General features: G+C 41.1%; 1 pseudogene across 1 annotated transcript; it reads left to right on the forward strand.

Annotated features, from left to right (window-relative positions):
* Positions 1-15,304: 15,304 nt before the first annotated feature.
* Positions 15,305-16,061, forward strand: LOC308614089 (small ribosomal subunit protein eS1-like; annotated as a pseudogene). The gene has a single exon. The product of its transcript is annotated as a small ribosomal subunit protein eS1-like (transcript).
* Positions 16,062-20,216: the final 4,155 nt, after the last annotated feature.

The following is a 20,216-nucleotide window of genomic DNA, read 5'->3' on the forward strand; positions in this document are numbered from 1 at the left end:
TAGTAACAGAAAAATACTTCGCAGTACCTAACAAGCAACACGATCTTTATAACTTAACCACAGAAGCCATATCTACTCTTCCTCTACTTGCAAGGAGGAGGGGATTGGGCTGCAGTTCAGATGGAGGGAATAGAACAAAGAGATAAAATGGATTGAGCTTCAGGGTCTTAACGTCCTCCATTTCCACTAGAATATCCTCTCTTCTATCCATCCAGCCATGTTATCCTCTCAAATCTACCTAAATATTCAACTTTCCCTGGAAAAAGTATCCTGACTGACCTCATCATTCTTTTCCATTTTCACTTAGCCTTCAGGGACTTTGCCCCTCGTTTGTGTATTTCCATCTTCAAGACCTTCTGTGTTCTTTGGTCTGTGGGAGCTATTTCCCCCCATTAGATTATGGGGTCCTGTGACAGAACAAGTCTTTTGTGTGTTTGTTTTTAATTTTCAATTTATAGTGTCTCACACAGGTGTCACTTAATTGGGGGACATCTATTCACTACAAATGTGTCCCAAATAAGGGTTAATGGTACATGGTGAGAATGTCAATTTAACAAGTAAGGAATGCTTTTTTTTCAGTTAGGTCAAGATTCTCACTCAGTATGAGGCTCCCACTTTTCTGTGCAATTTCAAGTAGGATATTTTTCCTCTATAGTCATTAAATCTTTGCTGTTCTCAGACTCCCAAGCTCTCCCATCACCCGTTATATTCCTAATACAAATGAGAGCTTGACGAGAACATAAATTGACAGATTGGAGATATTTCAACACATGGCAACCCTTGTTTTTAGAAATAACATAGTTGTCATATTTCATTGGACAAGTGATGGGAGTCAAGAATCCCCCAAAAGATTTCTTTTACAACTAAGTCTATTTTGGTAATTTTGGAGTTTTCTAGCTCCTGCTGAATGAATTTGATGGAGTTTCACCATCTTAGGATTTGGGGGTTCTAGGAGCTGATTATGCTGTCTTTGCCACTCTTGGGTCCCAAGTGTGGGACACACAGGGTACATTTTAGCAGGTGTCGGCAAACCCCACACATGTGGTTTCTTTCCCCTACCCTTTACACAAACAAAAAGTATTTCCATTCGTATTAATTCAGTCTTGAACTTATTTTAGAAGCAGCTGGGAAAAGCCACATTTATCTTTGTCGTTATGCAACCGGCTGAAAATTAAGGAAATCATGTGGTTAGATGATTGCTGAAAAGACCCAGCTCATTAGAGATGGGCAAACCTTGAAAGGATTGACTAGGTTCTGAGAGGACTCCTGAAGTTTGGCTACTTCTCTGAAAGGTAATCAAATTAATAACCTGTACACAGTGGAACAGGATGTCTCGGAAGGTTATTGCCCCATGAGGTTATCATCCTTTCCCATATAATTGTCTTTCCCAGTGAGGGTTCCATCATGGGAGAGTTCAGACTAATAGCATTATGCTGTGACTTCTGGCAGTCTCTTTCCCCACCCGACCCTGACTTTCCTTTCTCAGAAATGGTTGGCCCATTGTCTGAGCAAGAGCAGAAAATTCAGAACAAGAAAAAGCCCACAGGATCCAAACCTTTATAGCAATTTTGTGGGGATGGTGTAAGTAAAATATGATGCTGATGCTGACGATGACTGCTACTCTAGAGAAAACCTTCTAGGTGACTTTTAGAACAAAGCATTAGACATGGTCTCCAATGAGAGGATTTTCTAGGCCTATGGCTGGTGATAACTTCAAAGTGAGGTCTGTGCACAGAGGGAGGCATGGAGAACATTAGAGACCAAAGTGTTATATGACCTCAAATGTTTCTCTTGCTTGCTTTCTCTCTCTCTTTTTCTTCTGCGCCTGACAAATAGCCTCTGGAAGGCTCATTCCATTAAGGAAGTTCAAGAACCAATGAATTTTCCTATTACTAAAACACTATCTTTCAACATGACTTACAGCCATTTCTTTCACTAGAGTAAAATGAGTCCAGAGTGAGAAGTAGACAGCATGTGACAGAGCCCACCAAGCAAGACTGCTAGACTTGCCCTTCATCGTCCAGATCTCTCTGTGCTGTCACTGTCATGTAAAACTGCAGATACTTTCATACTTTCATAAATGCCAGTATCACAAATCAAGTAGACGTTCTTTTAGATGTAAGTGTCTTTTGGTTTGCTAGTAGGCATTATTTCTAATGTATTTGCTCAAATCTTCAGATGTGTAGCCATTTGGGACCATGAAACTTCACATCTAATTACTTTGAAATTTGGTGCCCTTTTATACTCGAAAAACAACAATGAAAACATTGTCCAATTCTATTCACAATGAAAATATCCCTCAGTAATTTGATTTGCAGGAAATGAAAAGTATTATCAACAGAATATGCTTTTCAAAAATTTATAATCCTTTAAATAGGCAAATCCTTTCTCCGGGATTAGTAGCGTGGTTTGTGTCCTAGGGGCCAAATCCTATTCTCTGATTCAATCCTCAGATCCTTTCTAACAGTGCCTATATTGATTTCAGACCCAGTTTTGCTTAAGAATCTGAGGACAGAATTTGGTCCTGTGTTTAGAGGTCCTTAATAAGGATTTCTTTAAAAATGGAGTTTATCTAAAACATAGCCTTTAGTTCCAAAAGCTAAATTCTGATGTCTCAATGAATATAACAGATGTGCTTAATTTCTAGGTCATCTTTGGTTTTCCTCCATGTCTAGCTAAACACACTTCTCTGATCTGGAGGAACAAACTAGAAGGTTGATGCTAAGCTCCAAAAATTACTGGTGACTCTGAGTGCTTCCTTAATCCCGAATATTGCCCCCGAATATGTGTATAATTGATCTCCCTACTGTATTTTTAGGGTTCTAGGGACTTGTCCTTTTTGAACACAATGTATATGTAAATGTATATTGTACATATTTACCTTCACAGAGGTCAGATGCTCTCTGTAACGAAGAGTGTAACTGGTGTTCTGCACCTCTAGGAAAGATGAAAATAAATTCTCTTAATGATGATACAGAGATATGAAGACAGTAAAAATCCTAAGTTGACTTTTTGAATCACTAAACAGTGTTCCCATTACAAGGAGCACAGTTTTAGTAAATGTGTTCTATGTTAATTATTTGGCAAACGATTATCTGTGTATGGTATAAAGCAGAAGATTTGTTTAATCAGGATACATCATTCCCTACCTACAGGAGCTAACAGAATTTGCTGTACCTGTCTCACAAACTTTTGTCTGAGAAAAAAAACACATATATTCAAAAGTTCTCAGAAATATAATATGTGCTACATTAATTCAAGAAGCCAGAGAGCAGAGAGGTAGTAAGAGAATCATCAAAACATGGCTATATTATGAATATCTAAGGAGAAGAGAGTCTTAAAAAGACAATCAAGAGATTACAGTACAGTTAACCATAGTGTATATGCAATATGCATAATAAAAACATTTTTCAATGGGTATTGTGAGCCCAGAACAGCAAAAATATGTATAGGAATTGTGTTGATTAATTCTCAGAACTACCCTATGAAGTATGATCATTGTACACCTAAAGAAAAGGAAACTTAGTTAACATGGAAAAACTTGTCCGAGATCACACAACTGAGTGACTCAGGCTGTATTTGAACTCATTTGTGTCAAACTCCAATCCTCATGATCCTAACTACGCTATGTGCTTCTTTCACCCCCTCACCTCACCCCCGCTCAGTCCTTGTCTCCCAGTAACGTGCTCTGTACATCCCCCCTCTCTGCTCTGTCATCAGTTCTAACCATCTCCCAGTGCACAAATCCAACAATCATTTCTTGGTCTCAGTACTTGAATTCTCCGTTACTTGCCTGAAAGGTAATGAAGATAATGCATGGGCTTGATACAGCATTTGCAAAATGATGGTAATAATATAGAAACTGCTTCAGACATAATGTTGTTACTAAAGTAAAAAAGGTTCAGGGTCGAGGTTAGGAGCTCATGCTGTGTGACCTTGGATACGTTATTCACACAGCTATGGCTCATCCTCCTCAGCTGTAAAGCATCAATGATAATAGCACTTGCCTCATTGGAGTGTTGGAAAACTTTGCTAGGGCAATGTCTTTAAAACCGTTAGCACTGTGCTTGGCTTGTAACTACCATTCAATAATCATTATTCTATGGCAGTGCATATTTGTTAGGATTATTATGTAAAAATATGCTGTGTAAACTCTTCTTTCTCCTTGAAATTCTCTCTCTCTTTGATCTCTGTAAAATGACCCTCTTTTGTTTTGCTGCCTCTCTGATGATTCTCCCTTATCTTCTAGCTTCTCTTCTTTCTGCCCCTGTGCACATTTCTTTCAAGACTTGATTCTTGGCCCTTTTTTCTTTGCCACCTCCAGGATCTCACACTCCCCAGATACCCATCTGATAATAATGCCCTGTCTTTCCCCCTTGTGCCCACCAAGCCAACACGTCACTATGCCCTCACTGCACCCTGGAATTCCGCCATCTGCACCTGTTCCCCACCTCTGTCTTTACTTCCTCGTTTCCAGCCTGGGTTGGCTGGACAAATCCTTTCATGTGAAAATCTCTCCTCTACAGACTTGCCTCTTCCAAGTCTGTGATCTCCATATGCCCTATCTTTAACCATTCCAGAAGGCGGATCATTACTGGAGGTTGTGCTTGGATTCACCACAAATCCCTGCTGTTGCATCTCAGTTGGGTGTCCAGGGTTAATTGGATATCCTTTTTATTCATGTCTAGTTAATGCCACATTATATTCCCCACAGTAACATTTCTAAATGTTTCCATTTTCCTGAAGTCTCCAAAGAAACTTCTATACCCTCATTCCTATTTCTTTACCGCGAAAATCAAGGACATCTGACCTGAGCTCCCTCACGTTCACTTTTTTCCACCTCACAATTGCTCTGCCAGTGTTGTTAATCTTATCCCCCTTTATCTTCCTCTGAATTCTCCTTCACCAATTAGACTCTCTATTTACTATACATTTTCAATCTCGCCTTCTCTAGTGCCTCCTTGTAATCACGTGTGTTTCCCATACAGTAAAAACTTTTTTTTTAACCCCGCTAACCTCTCCAGGTATCATCCTCCATGTTTCCTTCCCCTTGCTTTCATATTTCCCCAGAGAAATGTGTCCTTCATAACTTTCCTGAAGTGCATGACCTTGTCACATGCCCCCTTTTGTATGTTTTTTCTTCCATTAGCATCCATGGCACCTCATGGTTCTGTCTTCTTAATTGATTCCTCTTCTATTTAGTCTAATTTAATTCAATCAACATGTATTCACCATTCATTTATTTCAACTGAGGTTGAAGAAGCAAGACACTTTCTGGCTAATTCTGCCAATATGGGATATGGCTGATAGTAACATTGCCACCGAATTATCAAGCTTTCCTTTCTCTAAAACGAATTGACTTGGAATAATGAATTATGTCCTCTCCAACTCCAGATCTTGAAGATTTGGTTGATGGTGATGACAATCACCATTGAAATAACCTCACAAAAGTTGCTTTGTGCATGTGTAACAGGCATGGTTATGCCAGGTACATCTTATTCTATTCTATTCTATTTATTTATTTATTTTGCGTTACGGGGGCCTCTCACTGTTGTGGCCTCTCCCGTTGCAGAGCACAGGCTGCAGACGCGCAGGCTCAGCGGCCATGGCTCACGGGCCCAGCCGCTCCACGGCATGTGGGATCCTCCTGGACCGGGGCACGAACCCGTGTCCCCTAGCATCGGCAGGTGGACTCTCAACCACTGAGCCACCAGGGAAGCCCTTATTTTAACAAACACTACATCCTGTGTGTAACCTGCTAGGTATTATTCCCAGTGCTTTACAAAAATTAACTCACGGAATCTTAAGTGGGTTACACTGTCCTGCAGATAATGAATGAAGTACCTATTGAAATAAAGCACAAATTGCTATTGTCGTTTTACTGATCTAATATTGTCTTTAGTTGGATGGTCTTTATTACAAAGTGTTTGATTTCTCTTCTGTTTAATGTAGAAATTCACTTTGATGGATATATTCTCTTTGGTATATATATATATATATATATATATATATATATATATGGTATATATATTTGGCATATAATCTCTTTTATTTTGTTCTTTAAATAATAAAATTTAAAAAGCAAAAAACCCAGTGGGTATTATGATTAATTCCATTTATGAAGTAGATATTATGATTAATTCCATTTTATAGATGAGAAAACTTAGAGACATTTAAATAACTACTCCAAGGTTGTATAGCCAGCAAGTGACCCAGCTGGAATTTGAACCCATGCAGTATGGTTCCAGATTCAGTGCTGCATAGGTACTCAATAAATGATTATTGGATGAAAAAAACACTTGAAGAAGTTATTTTCTGACTATTTCCAAAAGTTAATTTAAGATTTTTACTTTCATTTAAATTATTTCTAATATTTTGCATGTTCTTGCTGCTTCCCTTAATCACTTGAGAAAAAACTGTCCTTAAAATCTGAATGTGGAAGTGTGTCAGTGGGACAAAGTAAGTAGATCTCCAGATAACAAAACCATTTCAGAATTTCCTTTTGCATTCTTGTTCTCATTTTAGGCACACCTGGCATGGCATTATTGGGGGATCTTTCGAGAAGGTACCATGCAGGAACGGTTGTCCTCTCTAGGGAACTCCGTGGTTGCTACTTCTTCAGCAGGCGTCAGCACACAGACTCCATCCCGTAGGTACTATGGTGGCAGTAAATCCTGTTGTGTTGGCACTGCTGTCAGGAAAAGGTTAAGACATCCTTTGCCAAGTGGCCTTTTTTTTTTTTGTACATGTATTAACTGCTATTCCATCTTGTTTGTATACCATGCATAAGTACCTGGCAATTCTCAAATCTTTTAAGCATCAAGGAGTTCCTGTCTGGGTAGAGAAGACTGATCAGAGTGATTCACCATCTTTTTGCTGATCACTGCTTATTCTGTTATATAATTCTGTCCTAGAATTATTTTCTGACCACACATATGAATGGTGTGAACCAGACTTGTTTGTATTTTCTAAATCATTCATGGCATCTTCATGTTTGTTCCACTGCCAATGACAATTATATGACAGTTTTCTTTCCTGATTTTTCCATGCTATAAATATTTCTTCAGTAAGATTCCCTGTGATGGTCATTGTTTGAGATCCAGAAATCCTTCAGGAAACAGGTAAAGCAGAAACCTAGTTCAATTCGTCATTAATCCTAAATGCTGCCAACCTTAAAAAATAAGATTTCTGGTAGTTTCTGCTCATCTAAATATCTGCTATATGAGATACAAAGGAAACACATTTAATAACATCACTAACTTTTTGTTAAGAGCAGAATATAATTTAAGGAAAAGTTTTTTCAGTAGTATAGCAAACAATTATATAAAGGTTATAATTACAATAAACCTAATCATCATTATTCTGCCCTGTATTATTATTTAAATTTTTTTAAACCTGTGTACATTTGAAAAAAATATAACATTCTTCCTAAGTTATCTAGGAAATGCACTTTCTCTTAATATGTGTGTTAGTAGTCAAACTCTATTATAGTTACCTATTAGAAAGTTATTAATTTTTTATACAAATTACTAGCTATTATAATCATGAATAATTAGTAAGGCATTTTACTTTTACAATGATAAATATATTTCGTATTCTAATTGAGAGATATTATATTAGCAGATAAGCAAATAAAGTAATTTTTTTTACTCTAATGATATTTAGCACATTGACCCACACTTGAAAGTTAATATTGAGATATTAAAATTGTCTAATTATGTCTAATCTGCTTTTGGTGTCAAAATATGAAATGAATTTTATGAAATGATAGTGTTGTCCTTTCCAACATACTTACTTAGCAAATTAAAAAGTTGGCACCTCTATTAAAAAAAGTAATCCAGGGCTTCCCTGGTGGTGCAGTGGTTGAGAGTCCGCCTGCCGATGCAGGGAGCACGGGTTCGTGCCCCGGTCCGGGAAGATCCCATATGCCGCGGAGTGGCTGGGCCCATGAACCATGGCCTCTGAGCCTGCACGTCCGGAGCCTATGCTCCGCAACGGGAGAGGCCACAACAGTGAGAGGCCCGCGTACCACAAAAAAAAAAAAAAAAAAAGTAATCCAAGTGTCACGTTTTGGTCATCTTACTGGTGCTGTTATGCTCATTGGATATGATTGTAAAACACAGTCACAGGGTCACTGATCATTTACAAGTTCCAGGATAGTAAAAAATAATATTGAAGTAGACATTCAGCTACTTGGTCTTCTAGAACCTGAGGCTGACTGAAACTGATGCCAAATACAAGATTGAGCCTGAATCCTAAAGTTTAGTGCATATTTAACATTTTTTTCCATCCCAAATCCATTACTTCCCTCATATTTTAGGTCTTGATTCCCTTGGTGTCTTTATTCCTAGGTGATCTGTCTTTTTTCTCAATTCCTGTAGATCTTATGAGAGGCCCCACTCATTTAACATTTAATCGTTATACTATTTCTTTGTAACATTTCTAGGTCCAGTGTCTTGCTTGTCATTTAATTTTTGTATGCATACTTCTACTATCCCCAGATCAATAATAAACTCCTTGAAGTTAGGCATTGACATTACTTTCTTTAGATCCCCTGCAGCCCTTAGCTCTGTGTTTTGTGAATGAGTAAATGAATGACATAAGTCAACCTTTACAGAGCATCCAGAGCGGAAGAGATGTTGGGTCTGTCTTGTGGAGGGGAAGTTCTAGTGCCAGAGAGATTTTGCCAAGCTTACCATCCCATGAATTAGAGTGGAATGAGCAAGGTGGCCTAAAGCTGAGTCCCCCGTGACATATCTGTACGCTTAGATCTTGTGGCATGGGAAATCCACAACTGTTGGATAACAGATGCAATTTAGTAAGTGCTGGGTCTGTGCATATATATACTCTGTTACACAGCATCTCTTGATAAAGAACATGTAAATGGGTTCATATACTCCAATTAAATATAAGTGAAAGTGACAGAGCCAGGGTTTGAACTTAAGCAGTTCAGCTCCAAAGTTCCAGTTTTTAATTGGTACACTACATTGCATCCTCCTGATGTATACATAGAGCAATCATCATCTAACCCTCATGGCTCTAATAGCTAGAGAGATCAGCCTAAAATCCTAGGCAGTGCCACAGTGCCCTGACAGGGCCCAAATACTTATTTTCTAAGACCACCAAAACTAGTCCTGGAGGGAGGATGATGTGTAACCTCGAAGTGAAGTTCTGGAAGAAGCTAAGGTACCCTCAGGTATGTGGTGTGGCTCAGAGTTGGTCTGAAAGGACAGCTGAGAGTCAGTGTGCCCTGTCTGTAGAGTGACTGTATAATTTACCATCCAAACTAAGATATTTTTGAGTGTGAAAGGAAATTCTGTAATCATCATGATGAAACTGCAACTACAAACCGATATTCTCCCAGGCAGTCTTTACTTACTGAGTGTGTCAAAATCTCTGAGGAAAGGGGAAGAAAAATGTAAGTAAACTGTGTTAATGTGGGAAGTCAATTATCTGAGGGAGAATAAAGTTGGGGTAAGAGCATTATACCTAGAACAGAAATCAAATGCAGTTAATAATGTTTAGAAAAGAATCGGGCAAGTACGTATGACAGAAAGAGGCAAAAAATATCTAGACACACAGAACAATATGGTGGTTTGTGTGAGGGTGAGAATAAGTCAGGGGAACAAAGGAAGCTGAGAATGGATTTCAAAAAACCATTTGGGAATGAGGCCCAGATTGATCTAATATCGGGTGCAGACATCATTGTCGTACCTTCTTGGGTTCAGGATTTCCCCTATTTTTATCGGATGATGTGAAGATATATCTCCTCAGCTGGCTGAGTTTTCTGAAACCTCCAATGAAGGAACAATAGATGTAAGTAAACTTGGAAAACTTAGGAAGCCAACTATCTGAAAGAGGATAAGATTGGGACAAGACCAGTACACCTAGGAACAAAAAATGAATGCAGTCAATGCTGTTAAGGTAAGAAGTGGGTGAGTACATATGAGAAGAAGAGAGCTGAGATCCATGTTGAATGTGAGTCGGCAGTTCATTTCCAGATCTAAAGTGACAGGAATTTGACTTCACAAATTGGAAAGAAAACTCTGATTGCTCCAAGACTTGCCAAAGGACCTTATGAGAGCTGTATGCAGTTCTGACTTCTACAATTTTAAAAGATGCAAAGAATTAAAGTCCAGAAAAGTATTACCAGATAGATTAGAGTGGTGGGAGCATGGCCTCTTATGGAATTTAGTGGAAAGAGAGAGAAAGGTAAGGGTTGATTTCACGGTTTTCAAGTATCATAAATAATATAGATACTCATTTGGCTTCTCCACAGTAGATTATAAAGAAGAAATGAGCTGACACTGCAGCAAAAGATATGTTAGTAATGCTTAAGGAAGAACTTTTTTGACCAAATACTGGAGCAAGGAAGTGCTGAAATGTCTGACCCTGTAATCTTTTTATGATAGGACAGAATATCACCAGTCTTGAGTTGTCATTATATGTCGTATTTGATCTAGGAGGTCCTGAGGGGTGAGTGGAGGAATCTGAGAGAGTGTGAAGTTGTCTCTTGACAGATCTGGAAGTTCTGAAACTGTTTGGAGGGGAGAAGGAAAAGTCAAAGTCAATTAACCATTAAAAACAATAACATGATCTCTATCCCTGGGTCATGGATGTGAGATGACTCCTGACATGGGGCAGGATCGGGGAGCCTCCACTGCTGAAATCCAGATGGTGACACTCTGACATTGCCCTGTGACTTCACCAATTATTCCTCTTCATTCTACTCTAATCCCAGGTGATTACCCTGGGTGGAGGCCCTGCTTTCAGCTGTGAGTTGAGCATCACTTCTCCCTTTTGAGCTAGGAAGAGCAGCTTCTGTAGCTGTCCCTCCCAGAAACTCCACAAAGCTTCCTTAAGCCCCAGAGGCTTTCTCTGTCTGGTCAGAGACCCAAGACAGATGTTTACTGTGGTCTTGTTTGGTACCCTGTTCTTCCATTAGGAGAGAAGGAATGCCCTTGCATCAGGGCAGCAACCAGCACTGAATCATCTTCAGTTAATGTTCAATTAACTGATGTAGCAGGACCCCTGAAACCTTTCTTGCCATCACAGAACACCAGGTAGAGCTCCACATCCAGACTCTCTAGGCCCTCTGACCACTAGACTTGAACCTCCCTCACTCAGAGCCTGAAGCCCAGAATCTGCAGAACCAGAACTACACAGCTGTCCACAGCACCGAGGGGCTGGTCTCCTTAGGTGGATATGCTATTTTCTGCTTGTTAGGCAGGCAATATAAATGGGGAAGATGTCACTGAAGATTCATGGTTTGTCATTGAGAAGTAGGTCAGCAGGAGAGAAAGGATGTACAAACCTACCTCTTGTGATGGGGGTCTGTGCATAGTCACCCTGATGTTTACTCTGAAACCACTAAATTGAGTAAAAAAGGGGAAATGTAGCATTAATCGAGCTCTTTACTCCATGATGTGGCTCTCAGAAATGAATTCTACTGTGTCTAGATCCAAGGCACTGTTTTTGTCCCTATGGTCAGCACTAAATGTGCTGAGCTCAGTGGCTGTTATGATTTTATGTAGGCACTGGCGATAAGACCATAAGACAACGTCTCATTCTCATGGGGTTTTATACCGAGTGAGAGGAGACAGACTATGAACAAATAAGCAAATAAATAGACAAGAAAATATCAGATGGGGATAGGTGATAGTAAATCAGGGTGATTGATGGAGAGTTAGTGCTGGGGTGTGGGAATAACTTAGCTTGAGATGTTGGGGACAGACTAACTAAAAACGTTAATCGGTGACTTGAACGACAAAAAAGAGCCAACCGGGTGATGATGCAGGGAAAAGGCTTCCCTGCAGAGGGAACTGCTAGTGGAAAGGCCCTAAGCTGGGAAGGAGCTTAGTGTTTTGGAACAAACAGAAGAGAGACCCAGGTGGCTGGAGCTGAGTGAGCTTGGGATACATGATGAGGTTGGAAAGTTTGTCAGGAGCCAGATCATGAGAGATCTTGCGGGCCAGGGGAAGAACGAAACCAGAATGGTCCTAGAATTGGATTAGACCCTAGTATGCATCTAGTTTGCCCTTCTTACTTCAAAAATGAGCAAACAGAGCCTGAAGAGATGAGATTTTGTCACTCCATCTCCACCAGCCAACCTTGGTTATGCTACAACTGGAAACAAGATCTTTGACCCACAGTCTTTGTCACTTATCATTAAACTCTTCCTGAATACTTCCTTAATACTAAAATACTAATCGTTGAACACTTAAACACCTTGTCTTTAAAATATGCCACAATTGTACTGTCTTCTTGACTCATATTCGACAACGAGAAAATCACAGAGGCAAAGTCAGTATTGTAGAGTAGATTTCTATTTTCCATAGAGAGGGATAGTTTGAATATTTGATTCTCATTTCTCATTAAGAATGAAATTTTATAAGAAAAAAATGATTTTTTTCACCAAGAGCCTATGTTCAACTGCCATGCTTGCCATGAAGAATTTTCATAGCCAGGATCACATTTCAGACTTCTTGGTAAGCTTGGGTATAACCAGGATGAGCATGGGGGGAGGGCAGGGGAGTATGTGTGGGTATGAGACAAACATGGGTAAGGGCTAGTCAATTATTTTTTAAAAATTGGGGGACTTCCCTGGTGGCTCAGTGGTTAAGAATCCGCCTACCAATGCAGGGGACACTGCTTTGATCCCTGGTCCGGGAAGATCCCACCTGCCACGGAGCAACTAAGCCCATGCGCCACAACTACTGAGCCTGCGCTCTAGAGCCCACGAGCCACAACTACTGAGCCCACGTGCTGCAACTACTGAAGCCTGAGTGCCCTAGAGCCCTGCTCCGCAGCAAGAGAAGCCACCACAATGCGAAGCCTGAGAACCGCGACGAAGAGTAGCTCCTGCTCGCCGCAACTAGAGAAAGCCCGCACACAACAACGAAGACCCAATGCAGCCAAAAACAAAAAAAACAAAACAACAACAACAAAAATCAGGCAGTATGGCATAGTTACCGAGCACATAGACTGTGGCTCTAGACTAGATGGGTCTGAATCCCAGCTCTGTCACTAACTGGCCGTGTGAATTTGGGCAAATAATCTAATCTCCGTTCCTCATTTTCTTACCTATAAAAGGGAGTCATAATAGTATCCTCCTCATAGGGAATTAAACAAATTAATATCTGTAAAAAACATGTAGAACAATATTTGTTGCATAATGTTTGTTACATAACAAACACTATATAAATGTTTCAAAGATTTAAAAAGAGACATGAAAACTATGGAATTATCCTTCACCCACCTTGTAAAAAAAGGGAGGGGGGCTTATAAACATCTTTGTAGACCAGTTATGCATTGTTTCAATAGTGAGTTTGACTTAGTTTGACTTTAGTGTCATAGCTTGACTTTAGCATCACACACCAAATGCAACCCCAGCATTCTAGAATTGGGATGTATTCTTAATACAGGGACATACAGTGCTGCTTCTATGTCTAAGAGGAGTTATCATTCTATTGTACATACATTCAGAATCAGAAAATCTCATTGTAAGTTACCTTTACACAGGACATACCTGCATATACATGTCTTGGTTTTTCAAATAGCAGTGCCTTTGCCTAAAGGAGCAGTGGCTTTCACATCCTCTTCTGGGTTGGGCAGAAGACTTTATTGAAGAGGGAATATAAATGGAGATTTACTGGGGACTAGCTGAGATCTTCAGTTCTAAAAGGATTTGAGGCTGGCTTGATTAAGCACAGACATCAGATGTCCTAGTGGAATAGAAGCTTGTTGTCACTGCTCTAGCCTCTCATTCATTCAGGATTTATAACCCCAAGATCTGCTGCCAACCAGGTGCAATGGCAAATGACGCCCTCATTCTCTGGCCTGAAGTCCCCCAGATTTCATGTTACAGCCCCTTATGCTTCCTTTCCATTAACTAACTGATAGGCCCTGACAGACTTTTTCTTTTCTCTCTCTTCTATAGTCTCCCCTTTTCTCTCTATCCTTGAAGGAGAAGGTAACGGAGAAGAGTCCCACTCCTTCCTCTAGGAGATCTTGAATGGACAGAAGAGTGTCCTTCTTGTCTTTGTCTAGGGATGAAAGTATAAATGAGGGGACAGCTTCAGATCCAAAATGATAGGCCTGGAAGGAACTGCAGAGTCCATTGGAATACTTCCTTACTTTGGGATTTTTAGGCACACGGTAGGAGGAGTTAATGCTTGCACAGTGAACTAAGGTAAACGGAGGAGATTGCTTATAGCTGAGGTGCCAAGCTGGGCACACCCACTGCTCTGCTTGGCCACCCTGAGGGCTGAGGGGATCTTCAAGAGATCTGCGATCTTCAAAGCCAACCCTACATATCAATAGCTGAAGGTGAGGCAAAAGAGAAGGTGGAGGGTCATCTAGAAGGATTATGATCCAGGCCTGATTGCCAATTGCCTGACCCTGGTTCACATTTCACTGGCCAGTACTTGTCATAGAGACACATCTGACTGTAAGGAAGACTGGGAACTGGGTTTAGCTTGTGTGTCCAGGAGGAAAGGATACTGATTTGGTGAAAAGCCAGTCAGTCTCTACCATAGAGAGTATGTGGCCAGTCGTGCTCCAAGGACAGTGGCAGAGTTGAAACACATTTCTTAAACCAAAGCACAGTACTCTCCTCACCAAACCACACTCTGCCATCTCGCTCATAGGTTTCTTACCTTAGGGGGATAAAAAAACCCACAGCCCACAAAAGTGGCTAAAAGGGAGCCAAGAAGAAAGTTGTTAGTCCCTTTTCTAAGAAAGATTGGTAAGAAAGCTTTGTTACCGAACCAACTTTGTTTTGCCTGGTGCTCAGCAAGCCAAAATGCTGAGACACCCAGGCCTGCAGCAAAGACAGGGCTTATCCGCAAGGTGGACCAAATGAGGAGATGGGAGACAAGACTCAATTCCGCCTCCCCATAGGCAAGGGGCTGGGCGTGTTTATGGAATAATGAATATGGAAGCAGGGCGTCTGAGGCATGGGGCATGTGAGGGGCATGGGGGGCATGGGGAAAAGGTGCGGTAATCGTGGTTCTGCGCAGGTGTAACTAAGTACAGGCCTCTGTAGTTCAAAAGTAGAGGCACTTATCTGGGGGTGGAGTTTTCAGTCCTCTGCCATCAAAAGGTCACCAAGAGGACACTCGCACATGCCCAGTTGGAGGGTCGGCGGTCCTATCCAGTCTTTAACTAGCTCAGCTTCAACTAGTTGCAGCTGAGACTCCAAGTTCCTGGAAAAAACTCCCCCAAACATCTTATTGTTTAGGCTGCATGTTGCTTGGAGGACATTCAAGTCTTAAAATGACCTTGATTAGTGAAGGCAGGTGAAATGGATTCGACTAATCATTATGCAAGGTTTCAGCATCAGCTATGTTCAATATCAGAAGTACAAGAAACAATATTCTCAAGGACTCAAGGAACCAAAATTGTATCTGATGGCCTCAAGTGTCATATTTTTAAAGTGAGCCTTGTTGATCTACAGAAGGATGAAGTTGCACTTAGAAAATCCAAGCTAACTACCGAGGATATTCAGGGCAAAAACTGTCTGACCAACTTCCATGGCATGGATCTTACCCATGAAAAAATGTGCTCCATGGTCAAAAGAATGGCAGACCATGACTGAAGCTCAGGTTGATGTCAAGACTACTGATGGCCATTTGCTTTGTCTGTTGTGTTGGTTTTATTTAAAAAACAGAAAAAGAAACAACCAGATTGGAAGAACTCTTACACTCAGCACCTACCTATAGGTCCCCCAAATCTAGAAAAAGATGATGGAAATCAAGACCCAAGAGGTACCCACAAATGATTTGAAAGAAGGGCTCCATAAATTGATTCCAGATTGCACTGGGAGAGACATAGAAAAGGCTTGCCAATCTAGAAACACCACTTTATGATGTGTTCATTAGAAAAGTAAAAGTGCTGAAGAAGCCCAAGTTTACATTGGGAAACTCATGGCGCTTCATAGTGAAGGCAATGGTTCTGGAAAAGCTCCCGGGGATGAGACTGGCGATAAGGTTGAGCGAGCTGATGGAGATAGGCCACCATTCCACAGATCTGCTCCAAATTCGGACTTTTGTTTTTTTTAACATCTTTATTGAAGTATAATTGCTTACAATGGTGTGTTAGTTTCTGCTGTATAACAAAGTGAGTCAGCTATACATATACATACATCCCCATATCTTCTCCCTCTTGCGTCTCCCTCCCACCCTCCCTATCTCACCCCTCTAGGTGGTCACAAAGCACCGAGCTGATCTCCCTGTGCTATGTGGTTGCTTCCCACAAGCTATCTATTTTGCGTTTGGTAGTGTATATATGTCCATGCCACTCTCTCACTTCGTCCCAGCTTACCCTTCCCCCTCCCTGTGTCCTCAAGTCCATTCTCTACCTAAAATTCAGACTTTTAATGGTGACAAATACAAAGTCTTATTTGTGGGGGAGAAAAAGAAAAGCACAGCCCCTTAAAAACAATTCTGGTATAGAATCCAGTCAAATTCTTCTCACAGGAAAGGCCTGGTGCAACACGTGGGAATCCCACAAAGAAGGGTCAGCCTTGCCTCTTGATACGGACAGAGCGTCGCCACTGTGCCATGAACCCTTTGTAAGACAATCGGCCTCCGAATCCTGAGCCTTGCTTTTTCTCACTTCTTTCGGACCATCCCCACTTGGTTCCTTCCTGAGGAGCGAGAGCCAAGGTGAGGGTTATTGCACGGTTCACCGCAAACACCTGTCTCTCGGTTTTACCTCAACCTTTGATTCAGATGTTTTCCTTCCCTTCCCTTCTATATTTGGCCCTTTGGTCTGTCCCCTGAGCTGACTTTCATCATCCAATTAGAAACAACACCCTCTTCTCGCCACCAGTTTCTCTGGGAACCATAGGGAGTAACCCCCAAGCCTCCCGCACTCCCCGTGGGGCTAGCAGGGCTTCAAAGGAGCACGGCGGCTGCTCCACCTCACGGCTGGGCTGCCCTGCTGTTTGAACAGCTTCCATTGCTCACTGCTGATCGGTAACTCAATGATTCATTAAACACATAAACAATGAGTGAATCTGTTCCATTAGCGAGGCCACCTGTTGATCTCAGCCGCTCCGCCGCTCCCAGCTGAACCCGGTGCACATGAACAACAGAATGCCTCTGTCAGTCGAGCGCCCCGTCCGTGTTTGATGGCATGTTAGAGCTGGAAAAGCAGAGTCCTGGCTCTGCTGGCGCTTTCATGCTCTTCCTTTCATCTGGGGGCAGGGTTGCAAGAATATACTGTGAATACAATGCACCTCTCTATAATCAACGGGAAAACTCCAAGAGTTTGGTCATTATTGCCCCCGTAGGCTTGCGGAATGAGACAAAGAGGAGAGAGGGAAGATCCTGTACCCTTTGGCCTGCAGGTGCCGGGGCAACAGAATTAACCAAGGGCTACACAAAAACAAAAACAAAAAACCCAAACCAAGCGAAGCCAACTATCTGTAAAAAGCAATCCTATTGATTGTGATGACATCTTCTCTCCCCTGGAAATAATACAATCTTTGCTACTTGGCTGCTGGTTCCTGCAGCTGTGCCAGGCCTTGAGGAACTGGTCTACTAGTGTGTACCAGCTGATTTTAAATCAAGACTACTAAAAATCCTACAAAGCTGAGTTAAGCTTCTCACACAGGCATCACAGTCAAGAAAACTTGATATTATTATTTTAAAATACATCATTTTCTCTTATGCATAACTTAACTCCTCCTATTATTATAATAAAGAGGGGGTCTTTCATAAGATCAGCAATGTTTGTTTGGAGCCTGAAAGCTGTATCATACCAGGAATAGGGAAACATAATCTTTTCTCGACTGAGTGTTAAATTGTCTCTTTAGGGTGAATTTAGTTTTTGAATACCATAGTCGTTAAGTGTTGTATTGCATACTTCAGAATTGTTAGGTATAAATTTCCCTATAGTGACACTTCGATGGAAATATTTGATTACATAGCTCAGTTTTTATGTTTATGATAGGTTTATTCTAGTATATCAGTAAAAACTTTGTTGTTCACTGGTTTTTTTAAGAAAATGGAAGATGAAGAAATAAAGGGAAATGACTCTTCAAAGCAAACTCCAGTTCCTATCAGCTTACCATGTAAAAATTTTTTTAAAAATCAGTTTTCATTACCATACAGACTTCAGAGATTACTGTTGCTAGTGGCTGTTTTACTTTCATTTTTGTAGCCCTGGAAATGACAGAACTCCAGGTGAGTAATTCAGTTTGTGCCTCTTTCATGAATATTATTTTGCTTTTAGAGGATGTACTCTGAGCTACAAACATTCAGAGTGAACAAGGTAAACAGACTGAGGCAGGCAGATCCCACTACTTGGGTTCTCTAGGCAGGTGTGAGCATATCTCCCTCATCCAATACATAAAAGGACCACGTGCATTTTCAAAGGGATTTCTGCAATCCTGGTCTTTTGACAACCACCACTACTATTGCCAAATGCAGGTGGTTGTGCAATCAAAAGAATCCTCAGATTCCTCCGTGCAAAAAAGAAAAGCACAAGAAGTGAATTTTAAAAAAGACTAAATAGGGGACTTCCCTGGTGGTCCAGTGGCTAAGACTCTGCGCTCCCAATGCAGGGCGCCTGGGTTCGATCCCTGGTCAGGGAACTCGATCCCACATGCCACAACTAAAGATCCCACATGCCCCAACTAAGACCGGCACAGCCCAATAAATACATACATAAATAAAATATTTTAAAAAAAGACTAAACAGGAGATAGCCACATACAAACTAACAATTAGATGGAAAACTCAGAGCTATCCTCTCATGTGATTAGACTAGTACCATCCAATAGAACTGTCTGCAATGATGAAAGTGTCCTATACCTGTGCTGTTCAGTGAGATAGCCACAGGTGGCTACTGAGCACTTGAAAGGCAGCTGATATGACTGAGGAACTAAATGTCAATCTTCGTTAACTTAAATGTAAATAGACACATGTATTTAGTGGTTACTGTATTGGACCAACAAGGATTATTCTGTAACTCAGTGAGGAGATAGACCAGGTTGGTCTTGACTGTGATATGCCCAGTACCTGGGTTGGTTTCCTACCTTCGTTGTAAACACTCAATAAATATCTGTTGCATGAGAACATAAATCTGATCATGCTGCATCCTCCCTTCATAGTCTTTGGTGCTTCTCCCAGCCAGAGAGCTCTTAGGTCCTGGCAGGCCCTCAACTCCATCTACCTTCTGCTCCAGCATATACAATTTTTTAATCCATCCTTTGACTTGCCCTCATTTTCCTGTCACTCTGTTTTTTGTATGTGCAATTTCCTTGGCCTGGAATACTCTTCTTCCCACTTGTCCACCTCGGCAGATCTCTGCTTATCTTTCAAGACCGGAAATATGACTTTCTTTGTACAATTTTTGCCAACTGCCTCAAACTGAGTTCATCACCCTCTTCTTTGGGTTCCCATAGTGGTGTAGTATAAATATCAGAGCAGGGGTGTCTTAGGGCAGATTCTCAGATCTATGAGCAAATATTTGTAAGGAAATTCCCAAGGGAAACTAGGAAAGTAGTGGGTGGGGGCAGAGGGCAGGGAGGGGAGGAAGCCAAGTAAGTGTGCAATCACAAAGTCACACAGAGGGTGGTTTTTGCCCGATCTGCAGGCAAACTTATTAACTCTATAAATCAAGCCTTAGAGTTGTCCTGAATGAAGGCAAAGAAACTAGAGCTTTCAGACTCTCACATCCATCAGCAACTAGTTAAGGACCACCCAGGGGCCGTGTGTGCAATCCCAGGCACTTTGGTCTCTCCATCTGCGTGTGCCAAGGAGACTCAAAGGATAGTTCTCCAAGATAGAAGGTAGGTTCTGGCTGTGGGAAGTGAAGCCATTAGACATTCGACATAATCCACTACGAGGATATTAGAATTGAGTCTATCTGGTTGCAAACCCAGATGTATCTTTTCCTAGAGAATTGTGACAATTGTTTTCAGTCTCAGTTTCCTCCTCTGTACGATTTAGAAAATAATTGTATCTAACTCTCGGGCTTAAGGTGAAGTTTAAATAGGACGATGTGTGGAAAGTATTTAGCATAGTGTGGGGTAACTCGTAAAAAAGTAAAAAATGTTACATTATTATAACAGCATTTTATTATGATTGCATATCACACCTCCATAAGCCTTGAGATTTTCTAGGGCAGTAATTGGCCTCATTGGCCTTTAAATCATTTGCACCTGATGCAAGAGCCAATGCCTGATCTTGAGTAGATGTCAGATCA

The sequence above is a fragment of the Mesoplodon bidens genome (assembly GCF_964165515.1).
Source record: "Mesoplodon bidens genome assembly, chromosome: 3".
Lineage (NCBI taxonomy): Eukaryota > Metazoa > Chordata > Mammalia > Artiodactyla > Ziphiidae > Mesoplodon > Mesoplodon bidens.